The sequence below is a fragment of the Martes martes genome (genome assembly GCF_963455335.1).
Source record: "Martes martes genome assembly, chromosome: 18".
NCBI lineage: Eukaryota > Metazoa > Chordata > Mammalia > Carnivora > Mustelidae > Martes > Martes martes.
The window spans coordinates 8,360,005-8,368,228 of NC_137906.1; positions in this window are offsets into that span (position 1 = coordinate 8,360,005).

Consider the following 8,224-nt stretch of genomic DNA (forward strand, 5'->3'; position numbering starts at 1 on the left):
TCAGAGGAAGGGAGAGAGGGGAGGGAGTGCTTTAAAACGCTCTTTCATTTTACTCCTACGCTATGCCACGGGAAATCTCATTTTACGGAGAGTTTGGGTTATACGACTCGAGTTGGGTCACATGACCCGAGTTAGGTCACATGACCGGTAGGTGGCCCGGCCAGGATGCTGTTGCGGGTCGTCGTCTGACTTTAGAAACCCTGCCTTTAACCACAACGCTATCCGTGGAGCAGTGTTTGACAAACACGTATAGGTTTCAGGCACTGTTCTAGAGAGTGGAAGTCCAGCAGTAAACCAAACAATCAAAATTCCTATCCTCATGGAACTTACAGTAAAAATATTTTTAAAAAATATTTTATTTATTTAGGGGCGCCTGGGTGGCTCAGTGGGTTAAACCCTCTGCCTTTGGCTCAGGTCATGATCCCAGGGTCCTGGGATGGAGCCCCGCATCGGGCTCTCTGCTCAGCAGGGAACCTGCTTCCACCTCTCTCTCTCTCTGCCTGCCTCTCTGCCTACTTGTGATCTCTGCCTGTCAAATAAAATTTGTCAAAATAAATTTATTTGACAGGCAGAGATCACAAGTAGGCAGAGAGGCAGGCAGAAGAGAGAGGAAGGGAAGCAAGCTCCCTGCTGAGCAGAGGTCAGAGGTCAGAGGTCCTGGGATCATGACCTGAGCCAAAGGCAGAGGCTTTAACCCACTGAGCCACCCAGGCGCCCCTAAAATAAGGTATTGAAAGGAGAGTGCCTTGTTGGGTATTTTAGATTGGTCAGGGTAACCACCTCTATTGATGTCTCTCAGTGATATTTAAGGTGACACCCAAGCAACTAAGTGGAACTAAGTGGAACTAAGCAACTAAGAGGAATCAGCCATGAGAAGATCCGAGGAGGAGCAATCCAAACGGAGGGAAAAGCGAGTACAAAGTCCCTAGAGCATGAGGAAACTGGGTGTTTTGAAGCTGCCAAAAAGAAAGCCAGAATGACTGGGGCATGGTGAGTCAGGGGAGAATGGAGGGGATTGTACTGGAGTGGGAACCAATTGTGTAGAACCTTCCAGGCTTTCGTAAGGAGTTTGGGTTTTCTTCTAAGTGTGATGGGAAACTGTATCAGTTAGAATTACGTCCTCCTATGACAGAAAACTTCCAACAATTAGGGCTTAAACAAAATGAAGCTTATTTCTCTCTCGTGTAAAAATCTCAGTAGGCGTTTCAGGGCTGGTGCATTTCTCCACTACATCAGGGGCACAGGCTCCTTCTATCTTGTTGCTCATGGGGCATTACCTTTGCTCCCAAGTTCACCCTGTAATCTACTCCAGCTTCAACCATACTGCCTGTTACTGCAGCAGGAGGAGCCTGCTCTTTTTATTTATTTATTTATTTATTTTAAAATTTTATTTATTTATTTTTATTTAAAAAAAATTTTTTTTAAATTTATTTATTTGTTAGAGAGAGAGAGCGAGCGAGCACAGGCAGACAGAGTGGCAGGCAGAGGCAGAGGGAGAAGCAGGCTTCCCGCCGAGCAAGGAGCCCGATGTGGGACTCGATCCCAGGACGCTGGGATCATGACCTGAGCTGAAGGCAGCCGCTTAACCAACTGAGCCACCCAGGCGTCCCGAGCCTGCTCTTTTTAAAGACATGCCGGGAGACTGCACACAACCTCCTTGGCTCTCTCTGGTCAGAACTCAGTGACATGACCACACCTAAGAGCAAGGAGGGACTCTGAAAAATGTGTTCTTTATTTTGGGCTTCCGTATGCTCCCCTGAACTTAAGAGGTCCTGTCATTGAGGCAGAAGGAAAGAAAGGGCATAAGGGTAAAACTACAGCGTCTGCCACAGAAGTCATGGAAGAATTGTAGCAGGGGCGAGGCATGATCCGATTTTCAGTTCTAAAATCATGCTCACTGGAGGGGAAATGGTTATAAGTGGGGAAGATTGGAACTAGGGCAACCAAGAAGTGAGTTCCGCAGTCCAGGTGGAAGGTGATGGCGGCATAGACCAGGGTGGTAGGAGTGGGTTGGAGAGAGATGGATTGATTCAGGGACTGTTTTTGGGGTAAAATCCATGGGATTTGTTAATGGATTACATGAGGTGATGAGGAAAAGACAAGTGACTAGCAACCTTGCTAGAGAAGATTGTCCAGCAGAACTCTCCGTGATCGTGGACATGCTCTGTCGCTGACTGTCCAATATGGTAGCTCTCGAGCTCTCGAGCCCTAGTAAAACTGCAAACCTGGGATGTTAATTTAAATTAAATTAAATTTTAATTAATTTAAATTTAAATAGCCACATGCGGTTGAGGACTATCTTAGGGGACAAGAGCAGCTCTCGATTTTTGTTTTGAGCAACAGGGTGGCTTATTGGGCCATTTCTTGAAGAAAGGGAGACTATAGCAGGAGCAGCTAAGTGGATGCTGAGAGCCAGAAATCAGTAGTTTTGCCTTGGACATGTTGATTTGAGATCCTTATGAGCCCTCCGAAGGGCTGATCAAGGAGCCAGGTGGATGTATAGTCTGGATTTGCAGGCGAGGCTAGAGCTGGACATGTCGGTTTACAAGTCATCAATAGCTAGGAGTTATTTAAAGCTATGGGACAGGATGAGGTTGCTTAGGTACAGCACGTAGACAGAAGAGGGCCCAGAACTAAGCCCCGGGAACCCACACCTGTCCTTTGTTCCACCTCTCCAGCCACAGAGTGTCCCTAAAAGGAGGCAACATCAAGTCACATCCGGATAAGACCGATGTGACATCTCAGGCCACTTTAAACATCCTTTCTAAGTTTCAGAGTTCACTGCTTCAACGTACTGCCCATTTTTCCTATATTCTCTGTAGCCAAGTGTTAGTTCTTACTATTCTTTTTTTTTCTAAAGATTTTATTTATTTATTCAACAGAGAGAGAGAGAGAGAGAGAGAGAGAGATCACAGAGAGGCAGGCAGAGAGAGAGGGGGAGCAGGCTCCCCGCTGTTCAGAGAGCAGGATGAGGGGCTCTATCCCAGGACCTTGAGATCATGACCTGAGCATAGGCAGAGTCTTAACCCCCTAAGCCACCCAGGCACCTGGTTCTTACTATTCTGAAACCTCGAACAAACTGGTAGACTTAGCTCCCTCCAAACCCTGATGTATACAACAGTGGGGGAGGAAAATTAGTATATTTATATGGATTGTGATGGTTTTCTGTTAATTTGTGCCCCTGGGTGTGGTGGTGCAAGGAGGCAACCACCACCCTCCCAGGCCCTATCAGGGAGTAACAACCCTACTTCCCCTTCATAATCAGGGTAGCAGGCTAGCACAGGAACACCCTTTCCTGCCATTGCCCTAGTGGGAGGAGGAGTCCCAAATGACCAGGGAACCCTAATTGGGTTCCTCAATGACAACACCTCACCCTAGACCATTATGTCTACAGAGCATGGGTGACTTGGGGGATGGGAAGCAAATATTTTTAGAGAGAAAAGTTATAGAGCGGTCACCCTGCACCCCCCAGCCCTCCACTGCAGCCCTAGGCTTCTGCACCCCTGTATTGGCCCAGAGAGAACTGACACTGCATTTTGGTGAGGGTTTGAGATCGCATATCACTTTCTACAAGAAAGCGTCCCAGCCTTACAGGTGCGGTCTCTTGGATACTGCTAGATCTGTTTTCAGAACACCATTTCATTGTTCTAGAAGGCCAGCTGCTTCTGGTGGATGGGAAATATGATAATGGCCCATGGCTTGCCAACTGTCTCATTTCTCTCCCTGGGAAGTGAATTTCTTGGTTGGAGACAATTTTATCCAGACACCCTGTTGTTACGCGAAGTCAGTAGTTCCAAGAATGGTAAAGTAGAGGCATAACCGGTGGGGAAAGCAAACCCAAAGACAGAATAAGTGTTTCTTCCAGAGTGCATAATTCACCACACCCTCTGTGACACAAGGGACCTGACAGAGTTGACCCGCCATGGGATTCCTGACAGGTCCCCAAGAAGCCTGTTGCCCTGTTAGGACTTTAGAACTGTATCCAGCTCCCTCCTGAATTCAGTTACTGTTTACAATACTTTATTTTTTCAGTTCATTTTCTTCGTTTTTCTAAGTAGAGATCACGTTGTCTTCAAATAGTGATAGTGTTAACTTCTTTTTTTAAAAAAATTTTATTTATTTATTTGACAGAGAGAGAGACAGCGAGAGAGGGAACACAACCAAGGGGAGCGTGAGAGGGAGAAGCAGGCTTCCCCCCGAGCAGGGAGCCTGATGTGGGGCTCGATCCCAGGATCCCGGGACGCCCAATGGCTGAGCCACCCAGGTGCCCCAGTGTTAACTTCTCTCTCTCTCTCTTTTTTTTTTTAAAAATAAGGATTTATTTATTTATTTATTTGACAGACAGAGATCACAAGTAGGCAAAGAGGCAGGCTCCTTGCAGAGCAGAGAGCCCAATGTGGGGCTCGATCCCGGAACCCTGGGATCATGACCCGGAGCCGAAGGCAGAGGCTTTAACCCACTGAGCCACCCAGGCGCCCCTGGATTTCTGTTTCTTATGCTCCACATTGCTCTTGGATTGTTGCAAGAAGATAAAGGGGGAAATGCTGCCTTTATGCTGCCATCTTCCGAGTGGGACAGTCCATGGGCTTGTAGCATCATAAAGCTTGGGTGGTACCAGCATACCACATAGAACCATCTATAAATTGGCCAGCGCCAATTTCCCTTGCTTAATTAATCATAGAGGGGCTCCCTCGCACGGGCTGATTTTGAAGGTGAGAAACAATGGAGCAGGTGAAAGCAGACTTGACAGGCAAGGGAAGAAGGATATAAAGACATAAACAACATGCTCAAGTAACTTACTTAGGCCTTCAGGATCTGGAGTCGATGTGATATAGGAGAGCCCACATCCACGTTGCCCACTTTTGAGGCGAGATGGGGTTCAGGTCTCATGGTAACTTTACATCCCAGATAGTTACACCAGACTTCAGAAGCAGCAGGCTAGGGGATGCTTCCTGACGTTATATGCTGAAATTCGGTCTTGCTTCAGAACCCCAGAGGCCCCCACTGTGACTTTCTGTTCAGCATGCTAATGGTTTGGTCAACACCTCCAGCACCACTGGGTTAGCAAGGCCCCAAGGGCATCTTGCTTTGCAGCCTGGGCTAGTTTCAAAACTTCCTTTTTCTTCTCCTCCTCACTCAAATGGACGTATTTTCAGGGCGACCAGTCAACGAGTCAAAGAAGGTCTCCTCCGTAGGGTTGTTCTATGCGAGTTGGCCATGGACCCTCCCATGCCCACAGATTTTTCCAAGGAAATCAACACGTCATTCCATAGTCCACACTGAGTGGGGAGCCCACTGTAGCAGTAGAACGATCCCTGGTCACAGCCGACCGGAGGGTAGGAAGACCCATGATCCCAAGACGGGCAAATCATACTATGGCCTGGGGCCTTTAAAGTTGTCTGATGTGAAGAGACAAGCAAGGAGACTTCAGCTTCTGCCCATGATGGAATAAGAGGGACTTCATTCACCCTCCGATGTTCAATGATCTAAAAAGGGACAAAACATGGGGGACCTGGCTGGCTCAGTCGGTAGAGCGCACGACTCTTGATCTTGGAGTTGTGAGTTTGAGCCCCACATTGGGTGTAGAGATTCCTCAAAAATAAAATCTTAAAAAAAAAATTAAAAATGGACAAAATATACAAAACACTGGGTACTAGGCAGGCACAGGACAGTAATCCCTGAGGAAGGGGAAAAGAAAGAGGTCAGTCCTGCCATTACCCCAGCCTGCTGCCTGGAGAGAAGTCCTAGTAAAAAGAGGGGAACCCACACAGAGCCCACCTGGAACTGAGAAGACAGAGTTGAGGCCAAGAGAGCTTGAGTTTACAGGATGAAATACTGGAGGGAGAGGTGCAGAGAGATAGGAAGAGTTTCCCATCAGGAAGGAACAAGTGAAATGACTTCGGGAGATCACACAGGTCTGGGACTAGTTCACATTCCTAACAGCCAGAATGGAGAAATCTTATAATATACAAAACATTCCGAGTACTCCAAAGGATACTGCCTTGGTAGGAGAGCTAAAGTAGCCCTAGACCAAATGCTGCTTTGGCCCTCACTAACCAAATTTAAAAGAAAGACTTGAAAAAAAGTCACAGGGGTGCCTGGGTGGCTCAGTCCCATTAAGCATCTGCCTTCAGCTCCGGTCATGATCTCCACGTCCTGGGACTGAGCCCCGTGTCAGGCTCCCTGCTCAGAGGGGAGTCTGCTTCTCCCTACCCCTGCTCATGCTCGCTCTCTCTCTCTCGATCCCCTCCTCAAATAAAATCTTAAAAAAAGAAAAACAAAGTCACACACTTATTTCCAAATAGCTTGACTGCATCCCAAAAGACAGGTCAAAAATATTTAAAGGAAAACAAAGAAATCCAGCACCCAAATGTAAAAATTCACAATGTCTGGCATCAAAAAAAAAAAAAAATCAGAGATGCAAAGAAGCAGGAAAATAATGAATCATGGTGTGGCGAGAAGATCTTGGAAATTAAAATATGAGAACCTCAGAAGAGTGGTTAAGAGATAAAGTTAAGGAAATCTCCCCAAAAGTAGTTCAAAATGAGATAGAAAGAAATAATGAGGTACTTAAAGGAACAGCCCAAGAAATCCAATATATGAATAGAAGTTATAGAAATAGAGAAGAGAAAAAAATGGAGGGAAAATGTCACTGAAAAATTTTAAGAAAATTTCCCAGAATGGAAGGGCATGGGTTTCTAGGTATAAAGGACCTGGGGCACCTGGGTGGATCAGTTGATTAAACGTCTGATTTTTTTTTATTTTTAAGATTTTATTTATTTATTTGACAGACAGAGATCACAAGTAGGCAGAGAAGCAGGCAGAGAGAGAGAGGAGGAAGCAGGCTCCCCACTGAGCAGAGAGCCCGATGCGGGGCTCGATCCCAGGACCCTGGAATCATGACCCGAGCCGAAGGCAGAGGCTTTAACCCACTGAGCCACCCAGGCGCCCCTAAACGTCTGATTCTTGATTTCGGCTCAGATCATGATTTCAGGGTGGTGAGACCTGGTCCCCTGATGGCTCTGTGCTGGGTGTGGATCCTCCTTAAGACCCCCTCTCTCTCCCTCTCCCCCCTACTCCCACCTTTGTGCACGCACGCAAGTGTGCACACACGTGCTCTCGCTCTCTCTCTCTCTCTCTTTAAAAAAAAAAAAAAAAAGGACCTATCAAGAGTCCTGATGCAATTGAGGAAAAAACTAAGAACCTCACCAAGGCACAGCCTTGTGAACTTTAGAATAGAGGAGTTAAAAAAAAGAACTATGTAAGTTTCTGAAGGTACAAACGATCCAAATTAGAATTTATAATAGTAACTCTGGAAGCTAGGAGGGAAAGGAGCAATGCATTAAAATTCTGTAGGAAAATGACTTCCAACCTGCAATTTCAAACACAGCCAACCTACAATTATGATTACTCTAGAATAAAGATAGTTTCATTAAGGAAGCTTTAGAGTCAAGTGACAAAAAAACCTAAACAATAGTTACAATTTCTTTTTCTCCTGTTTCACATAGGAAATCCAGGTCACTAGAGTGGCTTTGTTCCATGCAACCTAGTTTCATTCCAGTCCCCACTTGGCCATGCCCAGGGTGTGGCTCTCAGCCTCGTGGTCCAGGATAGGATGGTAGCATCCTCCAAATGGAGGAAGAGATGATAAAGAAGGAACCAGGGGCATTTTTTCCAGCTATTTCTTTAAGAAGTTTCTCAGAAGCTGCCAAATGACACTTCTGCTTACATGCCGTTGGTCAGAATCTGGCCACATGGTGACCTAGCTGCGAGGGAAGCTAGAGAATGTAGAAAGATAGACTTTATTTTGGATGGTCTTGTGCCCAGCTAAAACCTCTATTATTCTAGGGGCGCCTGGGTGGCTCCGTGGATTAAAGCCTCTGCCTTCAGCTCAGGTCATGATCTTGGGGTCCTGGGATTGAGCCCCCGCATCCGGCTCTCTGCTCAGCAGGGATCCTGCTTCCTCCTCTCTCTCTCTCTGCCTGCCTCTCTGCCTACTTGTGATCTCTCTCTCCATCAAATAAATAAATAAAACCTAAAAAAAAACACCCCTCTATTAGTCTAGAAAAACAAAAGACACACATGGGTAGAAATAAGTAGCAATTTCTTTTTTTTTTTTTTTTTTTTAAAGATTTTATTTATTTATTTATTTGACAGACAGATCACAAGTGGGCAGAGAAGGCAGGGCAGAAGAGAGAAGGGAGGAAGCAGGAAGCAGGCTCCC